Below are 24,182 nucleotides of genomic sequence, written 5' to 3' on the forward strand. Positions count from 1 at the left end.
ATTGTTTCAAAAGGGTAACATGTAGATTCTGAGAGAAAATGTTTTCTTAAGGTTAGTAAGATCTTTTCAGACAATATGTTTGTCTTTTTCCTTATTAAAAATCATAAATAATAAGTATACATTTGAAAACTTGTAAGGGAAAAAACACAAATAACATTGTAACTAATCCCAGGACCCAGAAATAACCGTTACTAATATTTTGGCACATATAGATTGGTGGTTACCAGGGGTTAGGGGTAGAAGGTAATGGGCATTAACTGATTAATGGGTGCAGGGCTTTCTTTGGGGTGATGAAATGTTTTGGAACTAGATAGACGTGATGGTTGCACAACATTGTAAACATAGTAAATGCCACTTAACTGTTCATCTTAAAATGTTTCATTTGATCTTATATGAATTTCCCCTCAATTTGAAAAAAATAGGAGGACACTAGGCTTTGAGAGGCAATGTTTTTTACCTAAAAGTATGAAAGAGCTAAGTGAGGGATTTGAGCTCTATACTCAGGCAGTCTAACAGGAGATTCTGTGCTATTTTTCTTTTTGCTGTACTGTCTCCTTCTGTGCCTTTGTTTAGTCTTTATTTAAATGTTTTCTATATATCCACAGAATATTGGTGTTCTTTATATAAACCATCTGTTTGTATCACTGGCCTATTTTTGATCAGATTGTTTTTCTTTCCTTTTTTATTTCTAAGAGTACCTCATAAACTAAGGTAAAAATAATTTATCTGTTACATATTGTGCCAATACATTTTAAAATTATTCCATTTGTTTTTTAGTTTCATTTCTCATGTTTTTGGCATAAAGATGTTTGCTCTGAAAAATCTATCAATCATTGCCTTTAGCGTTTTGCCTTTACCTTGCCTTTACAAGGTAATGAAGGAGACTAATTATCAAAAGGTCCAAGATTTCCTGATGAAAGACAGAATTCTTTTAGCCCCTAGATAGCTATTTCTAAAGCCCAAAACTAAAACTTCCAAAGATCTTTAAATAAGAAATTTTAAAATTCAAGTTGTTAAAAAGCAAATAAAAGTTATTTTAGAAAAGTTGACATCAACTAACTTACAAAGTCTCAACATTTTCTTTAGGGGGAACTTGCATTTGTAGTGCCCAGCCAACTGCCAATATCTGCAATCAGCTCAAGCTCCTACAGGAAGTAAGAAGCAAACAATTTAACCTTAATTCATTTGCTTCTGTTGCTACACATACCTTGGGTGGCTCTGAGGTGACATGAATTTTCCACCCACTATTATCTTTGTGGGAGTCTTAGATATTTAGTTTGATCAAAGTGCAGAGAAAAGAGAAAGTGCATATTACTATGCTGTGGGAAGGAAAAACAAGGGAGGATAGTCAGTGACTATAAAGAATATGCAAAAGAAATGATGGTTTGGAATCCATCAACAATAGGTAGTCTTAGTGGCTACTTAAGAATTACGGAGACAATCCAGAGAGATTTCACAGAATGAGAGAAGAAAAGAAGGAAAGATCAAACACAATGGGGTATTAGTAGTTAAGCACAGAGAGGTGAAGGGACACCATAAATGATGTATTTATCCATGAAAAATACAGGGGGGAGGAAATAGCAAAAGAACTTTGCCATAGGCATCATGGAAATAAAGCAAAATACAAGAGATAAATGGTTCATGTTGTCATATAGGGATCAAGTAAGATTTTAAATAAAAATGATACATTGACCTTGACATTTAAGGATGAAGCAAGGTCCTAGGGAACATAATTTTAGTCAGAAGCCTGATTGGTAGAAAGCAGAGATGAGTAAGATTCTGGAGGGAAGGAGGGAGGAGTGCACTACAAGGGGAAGAAGTCTGTGGAAAGATGAGAGACCTGATATGTGTATATGCTGAAGGAATAAGATCAGTGAAGCTGTGGCTGAAGAAGACGTGATAAAGAAGAGATAACAGATAAAAAGTAGTACTAAATACGAGATAGGGCAAAATTTAGAAGATAGGAAGAGTTTAGGCACTGAGAGGAGAGAGGGGGAACTACATTTTATTCTAGTGAAATGTAGGAGGATAAATCTGAGAGATCATTCCTCTATCATGTGTGTTGAACCCATCTAGTTTCTATCCATCTCCTTAAATTAAGCTGCCACGACCTCTCTTCTAGACTAAGCAGTACAGTCATAATTGATCTGTAAGATTCCACTCTTACCCCACTCTCACTTCATTCCCCACGGGAAAGCCAGAATGATTCGTTAATATGCAGGTTGGATTATTATTTCTGGTTTGACCCCAGGACAGCTCCCCATCACATTGAAGATTATATCAGATGTCTACAGTGCCTCCCCAGGGCCCTGTGAGCATAGATCACTACCTGTACTTCCGTTACACTCATCATCAAGGCTCACTTTATTCACTCTGACCCAGTCAACTTGATTTTCCTTCAGCTTCTTGATTATGACTTCTTCTTTTCAAGGATAAGGTCTTTGCTGACACTGTTCCCTCTACCTATTTCAATACTCATCTTAATACTCCACATATAGGTGGCTACTTCTCATTTTTCAGGCCTCAACACAAAACTCACTCTCACAGAGAAGGCTTCAGTGACAAATCAATGTAAAGTAGACATTCCTCCTCTCAAAGCATCCTTGCTAATATTTATAACAAATGTATCTGCCTATTTATATTTATTTTCTCAACCCAATGTATTAAACTCTGATGAGAAAGATCATAGTACACACAGATACCCAATAAATATTTGTTGTATGAATGGTAGATAGATAGATTGATAGATACATACATACATACATACATACATACCAAATGAACAGAATTGAGGTATTAATAGCTGATATGCCACAATTACTCTGTGAATTAAAAATCAAATTCAATTGCTTTTGCTAGAGACCCTTAAAAAAGATTTTCAAGTTTTGTTAGGGGCCGAATTAGCAGTATCAGATGAAGTTTTCAGATGAAGCTAAGATTTGAAGGTTAAATAAGATTTAGCTACATGAAGCTGAGAGGGAGGGTGTTTACAAACATAGGAAAAGGTTGACCAGAGGGTTTGAAAAACAGTCAAGAAACTCTTGGTACCACAGTCCTGTTTACCTCCTAGTGGAAGAGTTGCCTTGTTATTTTATTTTTATTATTACTATTGTTGTTATATTTGTTTCAATGATTTTCATTTAAGATATGTGAGTCAGACAGAAGAAGAAACAATTTATAAAGGGTAGCCTGTTTTACTATTTTGCTTTAAAAATTTTTAAACAAATACACAGAAGATCTTAGTTTATATCAATAATTTGCTACCCTATCCCTAACTCCCCGAAAGGAATCACTTGAAAAACCAAACAAAAAATTTTTTAGACCTTCTGGTGATCATCCATTACTCTAATATAATTTGATCCCTATTTCTTGATCTGCTACCTTTAAGTTATCTCTTGACTTCAATCTACTCATCCATCTCTTAAAATTATATCACTATTCTAATTTCTCTACTGATCTGTGCAACCGCAAATGATGGACTTATATCTTCATTACATGTCACATCAAACACAGGCAGAATCTTTTGACCCCGGCTTTATTAAAAGAAGCGTTAACTTGCATCATCCCTGCCTCCTTTTTCGGATCAGTCTCTAACCACCGTAATTTTGTTTTGACACTGCCAGAGATAATAACATTTACATTTTGTCTGGTAATGATAATAAGGGTTTCCTTGCCTTGTCATTAGTTTGATCTTAGAAATTAAAAATCAATGTAATGGAGATATATTTATAAATAACTCACCATCCATTCTGTTCTTTCAGTAATCTAGTGCTCCTCATCCCTGCAGCCTTTCTACTGTGGGAGAAAGAGAAGGGCAAATTTTACCTAAAGAAGAGAAAGATATTACACCTGGGAAGTCCCCATCAGGAAAGAAAATAAAATATAAACTTCTTCCAGGTTAGGAGGAGAAGAAAGCAATATTGATAAACATTCAGGTAGCAATCCACAGCATCTGAATTACCACCCCTTTCACTCCCCCTGCACCCTCCACATTTCTCCAGGTGTCAAATTCCAGGTTCAGAAGTTTATAAAAACAAACAGGTTTAATAGAAACCTTTTTTTCCCCCTCAAATGTATATTGAAAATCCTGTTCTGTTTTTTCATGTACATGCTCCATGAATATTTCTCTCATTTCCAAAATACAGCTGTAGACAATTTCAAGCCCCTTAGAGAAGTACTAGATTCCACATGGTGCTGGTGTTGCCATTTAGTAGACATGGCAAATAAACTACCTAAGCTGGAAGTCTGAAGGGAGATCCACAGAGCTCTGCCCTCTTTCTGCTTAGCCTCAGGTCAGGAAAATACTATTTTTGTTCATCAACTGTTTAGTAGGAGCATACACAGTGTTAGGTGATAAAAAGAAGAGAGATGAACAAAAAAGCATTATCAGAGAGCTAGATGAAAAAAAGTGAACCGGTGTCCCCTGCATTGGTGTCCCCTGCATTGGTAGGCAGGCTCTCAACCACTGCTCCACCAGGGAAGCCCACAACTAGTTTTTTGACCATGGTTTTTGTTTTAAGTCATCTCTTATTTAGTTATATTTCATCCCCTCACAGTTTTATCAAGAAGAAGAATAAAATGTTATTCAAATATATATAACTGTTTACATTCTAAGGGCAAAAATCAAATTCTATCTTCATGTATTACACTAAAATGAATTTCAGGCTATTATACTAAAGAGATAAATATAAAAACAAAAAGTTTAATAAATCTTGAAAGAAAATATAGATCAATATTTATTGGACCCATAGATTTCATAGATTTCATAAAATCTATGACAATATGACAATGGTAAAACTTGAAAGATATTATTATATAAAATAAAAAAAAACTTTTCCATGTCAGATATTACTTAAACAATTTCAAGACATAGAGAAAACTGAAATTAAAATATTTACAACAAATACAGCAGATTTAAATTAATATTCAGAACCTTATAAATAATTGATTCTTATGTTGAGATGTCTTATTGTTAAGATCTTCATTTAAGAGGTCACTTATTCAAGGTTTTAAAGGTCTTAAATAGGTAAAGAAATACATTTCAGACATTACAGATGGAAGGTATAGTTTGAAAAAAGAAAACTACAGCTGGAGTATTTGAAAGAATTTGGAAGGAGATAAAAGACCATAAAAGACTGCCATTGAAAATGGGATAATTTAGAAATAAGTATGAATATACTCATTAGCTGATTAAAGAATCATTAGAATAGTAATCTGAGTATATTTTGATTTTCAAAACTTACCTAATTCTCCAAGATTTTTATTTTTTTCCTATATTCAAGATTTGAATATTGCCTTGTAAATCTGTCTGATTCCCAAAACCAAGCTCATCCAGTTTCTTACAGACCTTCTCCTCGGAGCCATCCATAAAGCTGAATAATATCCTCATTTACTAAACATCTAAACCCAAATTAAAAATATGTGTTAGAATATTCTCCCTGCAATCTTTTCTCCTGAATAAGTACTGGAGGAGACCATTTTCCAAATAATTAGCTGATAAGATAAATAAGAATAACATAGATTTTCATCCATTCTATTAAAAAAGAATGATGCCCATTCTGGCTGAGAATCCACTGCCCCAACCATGAAGACACAAGGCAGTTTTCAACCAAATGAAAGAAAAGTAGGAAAGGAAACAGAGCTTGAAAAGTTTCATTACACAGATGCTGATTATCTGAAAGTGCCCAGGGTCAACAGAACCTACTGGCCCGCAACAGCTGAAGACGGAGTGGTTTAATTTGTGGAAAACTATTACACTGTCCATATTGCAAAGGCAAAAGCTACTGCCAACAATGGAAAATTCTGCAGGCCATGGCCCTAGCTACTGTTCAGAATACAGTCTGTCACCTAATCAGTGTGTATGACCTTGTGTTACCATCCATCTTCCTAACCAGGCAAGTGGCCCAACTATGAAAAGTTAAACCTTAAAAATAAACATGGATGATGTATCTTATCTGTAGGCAGAAGTGGACACCAAATATCAAACTCTACAACTCTAACATCTACATCTAACATCTAACATCTACAGAGGGCTTTCCACTCTGGCTTCCTATGTTATAATAATAGAACATTACCTCAAAACTGCAAAATCCTTTAAAGCTTATCCTCTTCTGGGAAGCAATCACTCTTATTTTCTCACAATGAATTTAACATTCATAATAAAGAACGTTTAATTATAGCAGCAGTAACCCATTTGGAATAGAAGTTTGATATCTACTTTTTTTTTTTTTATGACTAGCTAGAGCTTCTTGAAGATGTATTTTTTTCTTCCAGAAGATTCAAACAATTCCTCAAATTAGTTTGAATCTTCAGTTAGGATAAAGGCACTTATATAGGTTTGGGAGAAGTGGCACTTATATAGTGGCTTCAATTTTACTTTGCCAGATAATGGTATAAACCACAACACATCAGAGAGGATAATGAGCTTCTAGAGCTTTTACCGAAACCTCATGAGCTTAAAGCAGATCTCACTGTCTCTAACCCACATCTGAACATTCCACTGGACGTGCAGAAAATTGCTTAAAGACAAAGAGGTATGGTTTTGAGGCTTTAAAATCCTTATAATACAGACACATATCACACAGATTTTGACAAGCCTCCCTGGATACCAAAGACGAGCTGTCACTCCCATAGAAAACAAGCTTCAATTACCAATTTCACCAGTAATGTATCTAGCTTGTGAAAACAATTAACCCAATTCTGTGCACAGCAGTTGAATTCCTGCCCCGTCCCCCTCCCGGGGGACTAAAAACTCCCAGAAATGAAAGTTTCTTATGAAAAGCAAAGTAATACTTTTCTATAGCACATTATTCTAAACATTTTAAGTTATTTTTAGTGATCTAAATGATTCCTATTTTTCACTCATCTTTCCACCCAATCAAAAAAAAAATTTAATTATATCAGCTTCCTAAACAAAATTTTATGGTAAAACAAGCAACAGAAAACAAACCAGAAGTAAACAAAACCAATCAAACATACACATTAAAAAATGGCAAGAGAGATCACTACATTAAATTATCACTGTTATACATTTTCAGCAACAAAATTTAGATATTAAGTATTTTTCTGATTCTGAAAAAACACTAACATTGAGATATTTTTATTTACTGTGAAATGTGGGGATTTTTTCCCCCATACTCTTTCAAAAGGAGAAATAAAAAGAGAACAAAACACACTTTAAAAATGTACCCTGGGCTTCCCTGGTGGCGCAGTGGTTGAGAATCCGCCTGCCAATGCAGGGGACACGGGTTCGAGCCCTGGTCTGGGAAGATCCCACATGCCGTGGAGCGACTAGGCCCGTGAGCCACAACTACTGAGCCTGCGCGTCTGGAGCCTGTGCTCCACAACAAGAGAGGCCGCAATAGTGAGAGGCCCACGCACTGCGATGAAGAGTGGCCCCCACTTGCCGCAACTAGAGAAAGCCCTCGCACAGAAACGAAGACCCAACACAGCAAAAATAAATTAAAAAAAAAAAAAATGTACCCTGATTTAAGAAAAAGTAACTCAAAAGTCAGTTATTGACTTCTGTTTCAGGAGACGGTGTTATCTGCACCAAACTTCTAGGAATTTAAACAGTACCCTCCTAAACAAGACCCTCCTAAAACATTAGTAGGCAGCCCACAGAGATGCCCAAAGACAGTTTCAAAGAATATAGCTCGGACTATCTAGGATCTCCAAAAAGAGCATCAGATCTGAGAACTAACTCTTTACTGAGGAGAACCTTAATAATCGAGAACCTCAAAACAGTTTGTGCCTAGCCAGGACCAGCTACATAATTCTCTGGGCTCAGTGCAAAATAAACATGTGAGGCCCCCTATTCAAACACCAAAAAATAAAGTTATTTCCTTTTTTCTACTCTCTCTCTCTCTCTCTCTCAACTTGCCTTGGTTTTTTATTTGCTATTTAAAGTTGAACTTCTTCCACCATAAGGACACTCCCAGCAAGAGAAGACCTTCACAGGAGCACAGGACCCAGCTGGTGATTTAGCACACTGGACACGTGTGCCCAATCACTGCCCTCTCCACGTCTGTACCCAGCCTGCTCGGGTGAGGGTGGCAGTGGTCCCTGGGAAGGAGCAGTGAGCAGGTGTCTGAGAAGCTGCCGCAAGGGGATGGGAGGTATGGGAGCCACAACCCTGTATGAGCCGGGAATCTAAGTCCCCAGCACCAGTGCTTCATTGTCCCATGGGACTCCACGTACAGAATGCAAATCCCAAAATATAATTATTAAGATTTTTGAGACAGTGACCACAGGTATTAAACCTTAAGCCCCTCCTGAGTGTGTGACCTTGTGAGACTGCATTGTTCACGGTCCCCCAAAATCAGCTCTATGTCCAGCCCTAGACCAGAATTTCTCAACCTCAGTGCTATTGACATTTGGGGCCAGATGATTCCTTTTCATGAGGAGTTGTCCTATGCATTGCAGGAAGTTTAGCTGTATCCCTCCTGTCTTACCCAGTAGTGTCTCTAGACACAGTTAAATGTCCCCTGGGGAACAAAATTGTGCCTGGTTGAGAACAAAGGCCTTAGATGAATATCTATCTATACAAACCCAGGGTGACAACTATGTACTTCTCACACTCCCCTATTGATAGGCAGATAAGGGAGAGATTACAAGATGCACAACTACCATACGATAATCATTTAGCAGTTACCAGTTAAAGAAAAGGAAGGCATCAAAAGATGAATTTTATCACAGTCTTTTGGTGCTCAGGGCTGACTCCCTACCAGGCCATCTCCTGCCTAGAGCAAGAAGCAGGGGACTCAGCCTTGCAGGAGTGCTTAGGAGATAAGCTCAAAGGACACATTTAACATTCTTCCAACAGAAGGCATACAGTCTAGTTACTATTCTATCCATCTCCTATTTCCTCTGAGACAAGTCAAGCAATTCTCCCCAAAGCTGTAAGTCTCTTGGGAATTGTTGCTTGGGCTTTGAAGGCTTTGTGGAGTTGACAGCTGTAAAGGACGATCAGACAGCTGTAAGAGCACCACTGGGTCATTGTCCAGCATGCACAGGAGCAGATAAAAACTGTTTTCTCCTATCAACGTCTGTGGTTGACATACTGATTTTTAGTATATTTTTATGTGTTTATTTTCATTGCATCTTCCTAATTTTAAGTAGCCAAGCCCTAGTATATTAGTTGGCTTAATATAATTGGTCAGCAGCTTCTTTACCATCTTGACTCCCTCTTTAATACCTTCCCAGTTCCCGTTCCATTCCTCCCTACCTTCATCCCTGCCTTCCACCCCTCCCAGAGACCCTCTCCACTTAGCAACTCTAGCAACTCTTCTTCCTTCAGGACCAAATCAGGTCCTGTGACCTGAGGAAGGGGAAGTGGGTGTTATGGGGAGCAAGTACAACAAAGTCCACTAAACCTCCATTCCAGTCCTGGTCCTGCCATTTTCCTACAAGAGCTGACAGCTGACAAGGATGTACTCAGTGTCACGTGTTTCGTACTGCCTTGTCTTTCTCCATGATGTGTCCGTGCCAACTGCTTATGCCCACCTCTGTTGAACTTCTCTTACTCATCCAGATCCGATGCAGTTTCCTCTCTGAACCTTCTCTGACCATTCCATTCCTCAATAATCACATCTTCCTCAATTTCATGAGCACACATGGTTTGTACAGTATATGGGGCATATTGCCTGGCACACAGCAGTCAGTCAGTTACCATATTTATACAAAAATCACCTCACATTTTAAGACAGCATTACATGTTACAATTTTTTTGTCATTCTTTCCAACAATATTACAATTCTGAGACCAGAAGCTATCTTCCCACTGCTAAATGAAGAGTGGATAAATTAATACATAATTAGTCACTACTAGAACTCTATTTCTCTTGATCTGTTTCCTTCTCAAACTGGAACAGTTATTACCAAGGAGCTTTTACTCTCTATTCTTATGATCTGTATTAGTCCCTAAACTCGGTTCTTCCCAAGTTCTCTAGATATTTTCCCCAAAGAAGAAACTGAAAATACTGACATTTTCTCACTGCTTCCTACCAAACTACTATTTATCAGCTTTCAGATTGTGTTATATTGGCTAAATAACCATCCTACTGGGGGCTATGCCTCTATGTTTATAGTCTAAGTAGCACCTGACAGGCAATAAATATTGTGATTATTATTGTAACAAAACGGGCACAGTTCTTTATGCTCTTACCACAGAGTTAATGCACATAAAAGAATTGTTTCTGTCCAACTAGGAGCAAACTTAGAACAATTTTTTGCTATAGGCATTCAGATAAATCTGAATTGCATCAATGATTAATAAAAACGTTTGGTTAATGCACTTTCCCCTATATCATAAGAAGGTAAGTATTTACCATAAACATGTCTTAAAAAGTATGCATAGGAAAAATTTATGATGTAATGGTAAGTATAAAAGAATTCAAAAATATATTGACAGAGATGTGATTTAAGCTGCATAAACATGGAAAGGAGATGGAAAGAAATTTAAATATTATAATTAAAATGACTGTCTCCGAATGAGAGAGGTGCCAGTGAGGTTTTCTTTTTCTGCTCTTATTGCTTTTCTATATTTTCTAAAGTTTTATTCAACAATGATTTGTTTCGTTATCAGAAAAAAATAAGCAAATATAACACATTTGAAAAGCCATGACTAACAGAAGAAGGAATGGGAATTTTCCTTTGGTCTCAAAAATATTCTTGAATCCCCAAAGCTAAGGACCACAAATGCTAAGGACTCCTGTATAAAAGGATTACCAGACACATTTTTAGGACTTGCTCAGAGTGAGCAGAACAGTTCTGCTACTGAGCAAACATCACCACACAACATCACCACTACCCTAGCCCAGCTTGGGAAAGATGACTAGAGTGGTTGTTCAGTGTTTCAGATTTGTCTGCTCAGGGGTTCAGTGATGTGACTTCCTCCTATCCTTAGTTAAATCAAGCAAGAGAACCACTCCCAGAGAACACAGGTGCTGGCAAAGAAGAGGAGAATGGGATCTCATTTTTCAGCTGGATATATATTTACACACTAGATTTGCTTCTCTCTGTTTTCTGCCCATCTAAGCAAAATCAAAGAAGCTGCAGAGATGGCAAGAAGAATAAAGAGAACAGCTGTTGATTTGCCTGAATTCCTACTCTTTGGCAAGGCAACAGTAGGCGAGATCCCCATAATTCAAGTGGATGCTACAAAATATGGAACTTGAGCTGCTTGCCAGGCAAAGACCCCGATTACAAAACATGTTACAAGATGGATTACCAGATTTCTCACGGAAAGAAGTTGGGAACACATCGGGACACAGTAGACATTCCCATGTGAAGACTTCTGAGGGACTTTGATGTTAATTAGCCGGAAGAAGATCACCACAGTAGCAATTAAATGAAAGAATTTTGCCTCCTCCATCCATCTTCCAGGCTCTAATTCTGTGAAGGAGAAATAGAGACCCAGAATGGTCTGTTAAATACATTATCTTTCTAAACATAAAGATAGATACATAATGGTTAGATACATAAATGGTTATTTCTTGCAGAGAAACAACATTATACCTAAACTTAGGGGCTTAAAAGAGCAACCACTGTGTTATCTATCATTTTTTCTGTATTCTAAAATTCTATATTTTAAATGCTATATATAAAATATTGTAACCTATAATCCAAAATATACTGAATTTCAAAATCCATCTGGCTTCAAGAGTTGTGGATAAGAAATTATGGACCAGTTTGGGATCTTTAAGTCACATCTTTTTAAAAGATATGCTCCATATCTACTATAGATAAGAACATACCAGAGAAAACCCTTCCTTTATCATTCTTTCTGGCAGATGCTTTTCTATTAATTATTTTTCATAATTCATGTTTGTAAGCACCCATTCTACATGTTCTCAGGCATAAAGACAAACAAAAAATGTTCTGTTACTGCTAAGTTCACAGGTCAAGAGCTAAAAAGCAAAGCCTCTGGACAACGTATGTCTCCTCAAAAAGCCCTATATAAAGGAAGCATAGTTTTTCTCAGTCACAGCAGAGCCTTTGCTATGTGACACGCTTATGATCTTACAAAAGCATGAATACATTGGACGTTATTTGTTGCCTCATAGAATCAATTGTCTCTTTACACTGAAGGTAGAACAACATAAGATGAATCAGCTGAGCTAGTAAAAAGTAAAATAACAAGAGTGAAGAAAAATAATGAACAGTAATGGTTCAAGACTGGCAAAATAGTGAGGGAGTAGTCAACCTATGTGGTACTAATTAAAAATCCTTATTTTATTGGAGTATTTGTCATCTCTGCACATCAAAGAATAAGTTATGTCTCAAAGGAAATGTTCAACAGATGTAGTCAAACTTGGCCAGAAGGAAGAGGAAGTTACTACAGTTAATACAGGCCAGTTTTAATTATGAATATATTTTGATTCTTGCAACACTTGTTGACCTAACTTTGATCACTCTAAAAGAAGTATAAGATATGTAAGATATGCATTTATAAGATATGTTACTTATACGGTATGATTTGGCCTTTTTTCAGCTGTCTGATTTTTCCAGGTATTAATATTAGAATATCACCCAGTCTTTTAAAATTAAGACTAAATATACAAAAAAAACTTTCAAGTAAAGTGATTTTATATAAGACCTACTAAATGAGACTGTAAATGCTGGGAGGGAAGGCCTTGCTATGCTAGTTTATTTTTCTTTTAATGGGAAGAACTTATTTATAATAGATTCTGAGATTTAAAAAGTATATTAAACATATAACTAAATTCTCTTAGCAAAGTGGATATTTCAATTAGGGAATATTAGAGAAAAGAAGAAATGAAACAAGCAGCAAAATGACCAAATAGCAGGAATCTTTATGTGTCAATGAAAGACAGACAAGATGGGCTGAAAGAAGAGCAGTCATGACAGAGTCTATCCAGAACAGATGGACCAGGGAAAGTCCACCTGCACCAGCAGCTTCAGAGGAAACTGATACCCCACTGGATTTTGAATATAATGTGTTTTAAGCTTCCACTCTTATAGGCACTCAGCAGGAAAGAATCGCCGTCAATTCATTCCGATCAGTGTCTCATTCTGGCATGGCCGAAATCTGCCCAATATGGAGGTCCAAAATTTGTAAATAAATGGTTTCAAGATTACACCGGGTTAGCATGCAGTGTGAGAACCACGGAATTGTCAGAAATTCATTGAACAAGTAGATTAGGCTTGAAAAAGCTAAATATCATATGGAAGTACCCGAGAAGAGAATACATTTTCAATCCTGAAATAGATTTTTTCCTTCTTGCTTTGTCTCCCATGTCCAAGAAAGAATGTGCTCAAAGGTGCTCGTCAAAGTTTATACTTTAATGAATGCAGAGCAGCCAGGCTTGAAAACGAATTTCTGGATGTGATCCTGGAAGCCTAGTGTGTTGTTCTAATCATATGAGTGGCAACCAGAAACTTTGGGTTTATCATCTCTTTTGACAAGAACCCATCAATGTGCATTACCTTTTTGCCATCCTGCCTTCATTTCCATCTGTAAGAATACTGTAGTAGACACTATTAGCACAAAAATTACCATTATGCATAACGAGTGCATGAGGGGACATCCAAGTTACTAGAAGAAATTACTTTTTGGACTGCGAATTTCCTATCATATCCTGGGCACAAATTACAAATGCAAAGATATGACCCCTTATGAGATGCCTGGCATGTTCTCCAGTGTATGTTTAGTCTTTCCTCCTTCAGCCTGCTATCAGGACCAAACTGTAATCAAGGAGACTCAGGTAAGTGGCATTTATTCACTCGTCCAATCATGGCTTCTTGACAAATGACAGACTCAATTTTATTCCAACAAAGGAAAAGTGTGGAAAAGTGTTTAATATGATTGATAGACAATTTATTCTCTCTCTCTTTGCTTTTCAGTAATCAACACTTTCCATATTATATAAACATCAGAACTGGCCTTTCCTAATGTGAATAAATTATTTCCTATTTCTTAAAATTGTACATTAATAAAAAATGTTGTTTATGTAATTTTCTTCTATTTTATTAAAATAGTTCTGTACTCTTAAATATTGATATATTATCATAATCAATAATGAACACAATGCCCTAATAAAATATTGTCCTATTATTAAGTTATTTTAAAATAGTTTACTTTAGATTAATACAGAAAGTCAATTAACAAATTTTTTATTAAAGTAAGTTAAAATATAATGTTCTCTATAGCAAATAAATACGAGAGAGAGAAAAAAAGATACAATAAACATTTCTATGTCATCAAGTGGAAACAAGATAAAAATCTCCTTTTTAGAACTTCCAAGAAGTATGCCCTACCAAAATTAACCCAAAGGTTTTAAGATGGGAATTTCTGAATGCCTGGTCCTTCAGAGATGTGGATGATCTCCAGGTGTGCCATGTTCCCAGTGTACTACTAGCAACCCCTCAATAACCCTTCCTCTTTTTGATATCGTTAACTCTGAAAGTTGTATTTTATATATACCATTGATGCCAGATTATTTAGACTAGACTAGGACAAATAAACATGTTGCCAAATACCCTTATCACTTCATCACCTAAAACAACCAACACAGAAGACTCATATATTGCTAGAATTCTGGTTACTGAATGGTGAAAAATACAAACCAGCATCATACTCACGAGAAGCAATGCTCATGAGGGAATGGAGTTCAAATGGAAAACTTTGTTTAAAGTATTAATAAGTACTCTAATTTCATGTGTGAATATTTGGTTGATGAAATAATATTTTTAGATTACAAATAAATATAAGTATAAAATAAATGTATGTTCATTTTCTATAAAAATCAGTAGGTGTAAATCCTCCTTTCTTCATGTGAATGTTTCCAGGCTACATAAATTAGGGTCTATAATCTTTTCAATATGTTTCACAGTCAGTACACTCTTCCGAAAATGAAATTCACCAAAAATATTGGATGAATAAATAAATTCTAGAATCACTGAGCTTTGACACTCAAATCCTAGTATTTGGTTTCATTCTGATTGCACGCAACAGGGTCCTGGCAGGAAACATCTGACACACTTATATAGGTTAATTGAGAAAAGTTTCATAAGGAGATGTTTATGTGTGTGGGTAGGTTTCAGGGAAATGAACAGGCAGGGCTGGCTTCAGGGGTGTGCCGTCTCTAGTGCTGCATAGGTCCTCACACTTAAGTGCCCTGTGTCTGGTGTAATGTTTTAGTGTTGTCATCTTGAAATTCTTAATATTTTTTTCACAAAGGCCCCCATATTTTCATCTGCACTGGGCCCCACAAATTATGTAGTCATTCCTGTCAATAGGAAATAGTGAAGGACCTAAAGGATTCTGCTCCAGATTTCCTTCAGACTCAAGACTGCAATATCAACTCTTCCTTGGGTCTCCAGCCTACTGCTGACCTGCTGCTGACCTGCTCTGAAGATTCTGGACTTGCCAGTCCCCACAATCATGTGAGCAATTCCTTAAATACAAAATCCAGATAGACAGATATAGAGAGGTATATGGATGGATGAATGGACAGACAGATGTAGACAAAGAGAGATATACAGACTTATCTATATCAACACCTCTATCTATCATCTATCTATCTATCTATCTATCTATCTATCTATCTATCTATCTGTCTATCTCCATGACAGTTTACTCTCTCTAGTTTCTTGTTCCTTCTTCTTGTTCCTTTAGGGTTATAAATGATAGTTTCTTTTTTATATAGTAAGAGAAAGAGAGAGAGAGAGTCATCCAGGGGAATAAATACCCCACACCTAAGCTTTTTCCACCCTGAAATTTCCCTCTTGGATTCTCTCTTTGCCCTAAGCTGACTGAAAGCCAAAGAACAAGAGAATTTGTTTATGTGGCCCACAAATGCCAGCCTCTTGAAGCACAGAGCAAGATGGAAAAAAGTGGTAATGAATCTAGAGGGCAAAATTATAATACTCATCATCCAATATAGTTTTATGATTGTAAAATTCTAAATACAGCTCCCAGTTGATGCAGTAGATAGCTTCAGTATAATGGTTGATTTATCATATTCACCTTCTTTTAACTTCATGAGATAGTTGTTATACCCTCTTAACATATGAGAAAACAGAGACTTAAAAAATTTAAGTAATGTGTCCAAAATCATACAGCTAGTAAATGACAGAGCTGGGATTCAAGTATTAATCTGTCTGATCCCAGAAACAGTGGTCTTGGCTACTTTCTAAACTGATGTGGGTATTTTTCTCTGGTGCACTCCTGTCTTCAATACACCCCTTCACACAAAATATTCAGTTTATTCCCAATAGCTCCCTTGTATCATATGATCAATATATATCCTACCCCTACAATCTTATTTTCCCAGCTTATTCTCTTAGCAGAGGAGGAGGTTGCAAAAAGCTGACCTAAACTGAAGAGACAGAAGAAAAAATAAATAAATAAAACTAAAGGGGACCAGGAGAAGAACCAGGACCTCTAGACTTTCTTCAAGGATAAACTAAGATTTTACTGCTGGAAATTAAAGAATTTACCGAAAGAAAAGAACAGACTACTAAGTAAATCAAAAGCCAGTTCTCTGCAGAGAAATTACATGCTAGGTAAATTATTAGCTACCTTCTCAAAAAATAAAAATGAAAGCTCAAGCAAAATAGATAAAAATGAGAATGTGGAGGGGCTTCCCTGGTGGCTCAGTGGTTGACAGTCTGCCTGCCAATGCAGGGGACACGGGTTCGAGCCCTGGTCTGGGAAGATCCCACATGCCGCGGAGCGACTAGGCCCGTGAGCCACAATTACTGAGCCTGCGCGTCTGGAGCCTGTGCTCCGCAACAAGAGAGGCCGCGATAGTGAGAGGCCCGCGCACCGCGATGAAGAGCGGCCCCTGCTTGCCACAACTAGAGAAAGCCCTAGCACAGAAACGAAGACCCAACACAGCCAAAAATAAATAAATAAATAAATAAATAATTTTAAAAAAAAAGAGAGAATGTGGAAATAACCAAAGGCAAAGGGAATTAAAATAATTATAGGATTTGTTTATATGTATACAAAAAAATTGAAAATCAGAGTTAAATAGATTTTTTCTGTGAAAATATAAATATGCTCATTGCCTTAATGAAAATTTTAATGAATTATTATTTCCAAACATATATCAAACAATTGTACAGATTAAGTCTTTCAAATGTATGTGGAAAGAAAGGAGAAAATCTCTGTTTCTTGTTTCACCTGTGAACTGCCTGGGTTCAAAACCTATCTTCAACTAGCTTTACTAGAGTTTCTTAACCTCTTTGTGCCTCCATATTATAATTTGCAAAACGAGGATGCTAATAGTATTTCCTTCATAGGTCTATCATGAGGGTATCTGTAAAGCATTTAGAACAATACCTGGTACACAGTGATATATAAATTTTTGCTAAATAAAATAACAAAATATTTAACAAATACAATGATTTTTTAAAAACCACTTATCTACAAATATTAATGTAAGCACATAAATAAATATTAGCAAAGCTATTTAATCAAAGCAATAAATGAACAATATACAATGAAGAACAGATTATATATCAGGAATGCAGTGATAATAGTCTAGTAATACAATTTACTAAATTTAAATATTAAATCATATAATCAATTCCATGGATGTTGAAAAGCATTTAATAAAAGCTTCATATTTATTCCAGATGAAAACTCCTAATAAAACATGAAGAATAGACACAATTTTATATATGAATGTATAAATAAATTTAGCATCATTTTAATGGTCAAATAATAAAAGTAAAATTAGGAACAAGAGAAAGATGTTGTCTTATTTGGTGTTATTCTAGAGATGTGAGCTGATGGAATTAGAATTGAGAAAAAAATCAATATGTATAAAATTTTAAAATCGATCTGCATAATTATCATAATTTAGAAATTATATAATGGTATAAAAAGTACCCGATAGAGTCAACTGGAAAAATGTTACCAAAAAGAGAAAATAGGCTACAAACACAAAGGAGAAAAAGACATATAATTGTCTTAACTTTTGTAAACTACTGATTAAAGGACAGCTGGGGTGGGGAACTTAGGTAACTGTAGCAAAGTGACTCCAATGATGTCTCTTCTATTTATTTCCAAAGCCACATTCTGCTGGAGAAGTTTTCTGAATCTCCTGACCAGAGCAATAGGAAGCAAAAAATAATTGGGCAGAAAATCTAGACTCTCCTTCCAGCTTTGCAAACCAGTTATTTGACCACAAAGAAGTTAGAAATTGAACCTCTCCAGGATTCAAAACTCCTCATCTGAAGGTAAGGAAGTGAAGGCACGATGATATGGGTTCTCACATTCCATTTCATATAGATGTAGGAGAGAGAAGACCCATCTTTTCAACATTCCAAAGCTCAGCAAACCATTTGGGTCAACAATGGAAGTCTACTGTAAGAATAATCATAATGTCTTCATTGAGTAGGGAAGATATGAGGATAAAAAATATTTAGCAAAATATTGATAATGGTTGAAGCTGAGCGATAGGTAAATGGAGGTTCATTATATTCGTCTCATCAGTTTTTGTTTACATTTTAAATGTTTCATCAGCTCTTATGATAAGGGTTCTTACCACAAAGTGATAATAATAATGATGATAATAATAATAAAAGAAAAAGGGTAGGAGAAAACTTTTGGAAGTGATGGCTATGTTTGTGGCATAGATTGTGATGATGAGTTCACAAATGCATACTTATCTCCAAACTCATCTAGTTGTAACACATTAAATATGTATGGCTTTTTCTATGTCAATCATACCTCAAAAGTGGCTTTAAAAATGCTTCATTATAAAAAGTTTTTAAAAACCAAAATTATGTCAAAATGTTCCTCTCTCTATTACCACTCACATAGAGGAAAAAGATTTAAACAATTTTAAAAAGAACAAGTAAAAATATAAAATGCAGTATTTAGTTGAATTTTTTTCCAAAAAAATAACACTACAGGTAGGTAACACTTTTCAAAAGTTCTCAAAAAGACTCTGGAGAAATAGACATTTTTCACAGAAGAACTCCCTTTGAACTGAGAAAAAACTAATCTAGGTAGAATTAATGCTTTTTAAAAATCAAATTGTCTACATTTTAAAGTGTCCAGAGAAAATAGAAGTAATAATATATTCCTTATATTTCCTTTATACTACTAATAATCATATTTTTAAGAAAAGTGAGGCTGAAAAGTTATTTTGGTATAATCATAATCAATATAAATTCTAATACTGTGAATTTCATGCTTGCAAACAGAATTTTTTGCTACCATGAATTATTTTCCAATTTTAAACTGTCTGGATTCATAAGATAACTTTTGGCTGGATATCATGAATTCCTATATTAAGCAAAGAAAAAAAAGAAGGAATACATATACAGAAAAAAAGGTAGGCTTTTTTCTTTTTTTCTTGTTCCTATATTGTTAGGCACTTTACATAAAGTATATCAAAAACACTCTTTAATCTCATATTCAAGAGAAATATAAGAACAAACATTTGTTGAGAACCTCCTATATTTCCCAAATTCTGTAAGGGTCTATGAGAACTGAAAAAGATGAAAAATGGTTCTTTTCTATGAGAAGCTTATGATCTGGCTGGAGGGAACAACACAACCATAGCTGAAACAATTTGAGAATAGTTCTGTGCTAGAACATGTAGTACTTATGGTAACAGAATGTAGGCTCAGAGCAGAAAAGTGGGAAGTGAGGTCAGTGAGAGAATGGCAAGTGTGGTCTTAGGATATAGCACTTGAGCTAGATCTGGAAAAGTAAGAGGATCTGAGTGGGTTAAAGGGAAAGGAGGGAGGGGAATGATATTAAGATAGAAGGCAAAGAGTCTGATTTTGGCAGTGTACTGTGGAAATTGTCCAATGTGTAAGTCTAGAATGTTTGGAATGTGAAATGAGATTTTATAACAAGATTCAGCTTATATTATGAGTTAGTCTTTATAATTTAAAAGGAGGTTATGAGCAACATTAGAACTTAGACACTGGAGTCAACTTGATGCAGGAGTTACATGAAACTTCTTCAAGTTCTTAAGCAGTGAAGTAACATGAGGAAAGATAATTTGGTACTCTCTGCCAACTGGATTTAAAGAAAGAAAATCTTAGGGTCAGAGAGATTTGCCTGGGGTCTGTTGTAGTACTCCAGATAATAGAGGGTATAGTGGTTTAAAAATGTGCCCACAAATTCTTTAATATTCCTCCTTTCAAGAGGTAGAGCCTAATTCCTCTCTCTTTGAGCCAGCTAGACTTAATGATTCTCTAAGTGTATTCTAATCAATAGAATACAGTAGAAGTGACAGTACATCACTTCTTAGACTACATCATAAAATGACTGCGTATTCATCCTTGCTTTCTTTCTTAGAGTAGTTAGCTGTCATGTCATGAGCAGCCCTTTGGAGGCCAGCTAGATAAAGAAGCCTCTATCCAACAGCCATGTGAATGATCCTTCTTGAAGCATACTTTCCAACCCCAGTCAAGCATTCAGATGACTACAGCTCCTGCCAATATCCTGACTACAACTTCATAAGTGACTTTCAACCAGAACCAACTAGCTAAGCCACACACAGGTTTCCAACATTTGGAAATTATATGAGATAATAAGTATTTATTCTTTTAAGCAACTAAGTTTTGGGGTAATTTGCTATGCCATAATGAAACCAATAAAAGAATGAGCTGACAGTAAATTGGTTGGTTTTCTGTCACTGTTTGTTTTGGTTTTTAATTTTTTTTTTTTTTTTTTTTTTAGGGAGGAAGAGAAATATGCGTAGTATGTAAGACTTTGACCATTTCAAGTAACAGAAAAAAATTCAAATGACTGCTGTAATATAGTAACTTTGGTGAAGTTGGAGGACAGCCTCATTTTAACCTAAAGGGCATATTGGTAAGATCATCACCTTCTGGAATATGATCATAGTTTTGACATTTAAAGACAAAGAGAGATCAGACCCTGAAAAACAAAATCAGGTGATCAATGTAAGTTCCAGAAAAAGAAAAACAAAAACAAAACTCAGCTACAATGGGAGAAACACTCTGAAGAAAGTATGTAAATCTGTCCTTGCTCTGGGACTCCAGTCCAAAATCTGAAAACATACATGGGAAATAAATTAACAGTCAGATGTGAATTTGGCAAGGATAGGAGTAAAGCAGACATGTCTGACTGAATGGTGATAGAAACTGAAACTTCAAAATAGAGAGGCTGGGGACTTCCCTGGTGGTGCAGTAGTTCAGAATCCGCCTGCCAATGCAGGGGACACGGGTTCAAGCCCTGGTCTGCGAAGAGCCCACATACTGCAGAGCAACTAAGCCCGTGTGCCACAACTATTGAGCCCACGTGTCACAACTACTGACGCCCTGCACCTAGAGCCCGTGCTCAACAAGAGAAGCCATGGCAATGAGAAGCCCGCGCACTGCAACGAAGAGTAGCCCCTCCTCGGCGCAACTAGAGAAAGCCCGCGCGCAGCAACCTAGACCCAACACAACCAAAAATAAAGAAAGAAATAAAATTGATTCTTTAAAAAGAAAAAAAATAGAGGCTGGCTGCTTTGTGTGACTTCTTCTCTTTGTATTGACTAGCTAAGGTTTCTTTGCCCTAGGCAGTATTGAATAAACACTTAACAATCATGTGTGTCAGTTTCTTAACTGACATACCCAACAGTATGTAACTTATTTATATTAAGTATCTTTTATGTTGGTTGCTTCTTGATGATATACTATACAACCTAATTCTATTAATAGTCTCAAAAACTAATGGTAGGTAATTTTACTCCTGGAATTAGCACCATGCAGAACATGACATTTTTTTTCCACCTCTATCAAAAGAAAAATAATGCTTTTTATGACATTTGTATGTGTGTATTCTGCAAAACAGACTCAATGGAATTGGGAAATATAGTCAATGGACAGAGTTTGATTTTAAGATCTAGTCTTTCTGCCTTAGTGTCTACAATAGCATAAAAATTTGTACCTTCGAAACAGAAGAATGGTGATACTACTGACAGAAATAAAATAGTTGATATTACTGACAGAAATAAAATAGTTGATATTACAGCCAATTTTAAATGGACGTATAGTTGAGCAAAATTTGTTTTCCCCAAAGAGTGTTTCTCAGTATAGTAGTACAGTAAGTTAATAGAAATTGTTCATAAATAGACTCTGTAGTCAAAATATATGGGTAGCAAGACCCTGGCAAACACATTTTGGTATGTGATAGACTTGATGATCTTCAAATTAATTTTCATTGCTTGAAACCTATGATAAATTCAGTTAAGTCATATAGATGGAAATAGCAAGAGCATAAATTGAATCATGAACCTCTAATAACAGTTTAAACAATACCACAGTGCTCTAAAAAGTTGTAATTATCTTTACTGCACTGATTTTAAAATGAATAAAAACCAAGACACTTTGTGAAATGGATCCGTATGTTTCTCCCTACATTCTCCCTAATAAAATTGAATCCCCAAATGAAAATAGCTGAAAGGCATTGTCTTATTATTAATCCAATAATGTGCAAATAGCTTCCTTGTGCCTAGACAAATACGAGTTGTCTGGATTGTGATTATTTTAATGATTCAATAAGTAGGAAAAATTAGAGGGTTAATAGAGTCAGTAAGCAAATGTGACTCTTGCTATAACAGTCATTTCCTAATATTCCCAAGATATAAAAAGAAAGGCAATTTTCGTATCTTCCATGGTAAATAATCCTACTAATTAGAAAAGCAATACCCATCATTGCATGCAATAAACTAAAAGAAAGATGAGACATTTGAAATTATAGCAAATGATTAGAAAAAGGCCTCAGGATGAGAAGTATGATCCAATGTGCCCCGGTGATATATATAATGGAATAATGTGGCTATAAAATGTTCCACCCACTAAATGTCCAAGCATCTGTATTCTATTCAAAATAGTTCCAAATAGTATACAAAAAACACTCTGGGAGATGTGAAGGTAGGGTTGAAGGAATGCTTTCCATCATTGGGCCAAGTAAGAGTGAAGATCGGATTTTATTTAAAACTTTGCTCTGTTCCCGTGATGTTTTTGTGAGTTTCAGTCATGGTAGAAATAAGTATTTAAAAAGTCACAGTATGGTATTTCCCTTCCTTTGTGAAATTGAAAGTTCTCTTATAAACATCTAAAATTTCTACCTTTTTCAAATAATTATGGTAATGGAGACCTCTGCAAACTATTTGTAGAGCAACAATTTGGCATGCCCCATACCAATACACAACTTTTTACAACTGGTTCTCAAGTTTATTTTTATCCTTATATAAACAATTGGTAGGGTTTTCAGATAAAATGTATATGACACCTGGATAAATTTGAACTTTAGATAAACAACAAATACTTTTTTGTTATAAGTATTTCCCCAATATTGCATAGAACATACTTACGTGACAAAAATATTTTTTGTTTATCTTAAATTTGAATTTAATAGTGTCATGTATTTTCATTTGACAAATACGGTAACACTAACAACTGGCAATGATCTTTACAAATTAATTGAAAAATTAGGGAGTGTAAATAGGAATAATATTAGATTAAGCGAAGAAATGAGTAACAGAGTATCAGAAAAAATATTTTCACTGAATTCTAATAGACAGTAAAATAGCTTTCCCCCCCAAAAAGGAATTTACATGATTGTGAAGTAAATCTTAAAGTTTACTGTACAGTTTCCAAGTAGCTTAATATAAACTCATTTTCTATGTGGTACCTTTCAAATAGGCATCTCAATTACTTTTTTATAATTCCTTTACTGAGTATAACTCACATACCATAAAATTCACCATATTAAGGTGTACAATTTAGTAGTTTTAGTATATTTCCAAAGTTGTGCAACCATCACCACAATAAATTTTAGCACATTTTCATCATCCCTAAAAGAAAAATAATGCCCACTAGCAGTCACACTCCATTCCTTATACCTGCCCCCAAGCCCGAGGCAAACAATCTTCTTTCTATCTCTATAGATTTGCTTATTCTGGACAATGTATATTAATGGGATCATATGATATGTGGACCTCTGTGGCTTGATTCTTTCATTAGCATATCTTCAAGGATCATCCATGTTGTAGAATGTACCATATTTTATTTCTTTCTATTGTTGAACAATATTTTATTGTATGGATATACCACATTTTATTTATCCATTCATCAATTAATGGATATTTGGTTGTTTCCAATTTTTAGCAATTGCTAATAATGCTGCCATAAAATTTGCATTTCCATGTTTGTGTGGACCAGTGTTTTATT

The 24,182-nt window shown here is 35.5% G+C and overlaps 1 long non-coding RNA gene across 1 annotated transcript in view; it reads right to left on the reverse strand.

The window, feature by feature from the left end:
* Nucleotides 1-4,456: 4,456 nt before the first annotated feature.
* LOC309634622 overlaps nt 4,457-24,182 on the reverse strand; it is a 333,842-nt gene continuing 314,116 nt past the window's right edge. Inside the window, exon 4 of the long non-coding RNA XR_014248253.1 lies at nt 4,457-11,393. This is a non-coding gene — a long non-coding RNA (uncharacterized lncRNA). The remainder of the gene's footprint in view (nt 11,394-24,182) is intronic.

Source organism: Balaenoptera borealis (assembly GCF_965194805.1).
Source record: "Balaenoptera borealis genome assembly, chromosome: 9".
In the NCBI taxonomy this organism is placed as follows: domain Eukaryota; kingdom Metazoa; phylum Chordata; class Mammalia; order Artiodactyla; family Balaenopteridae; genus Balaenoptera; species Balaenoptera borealis.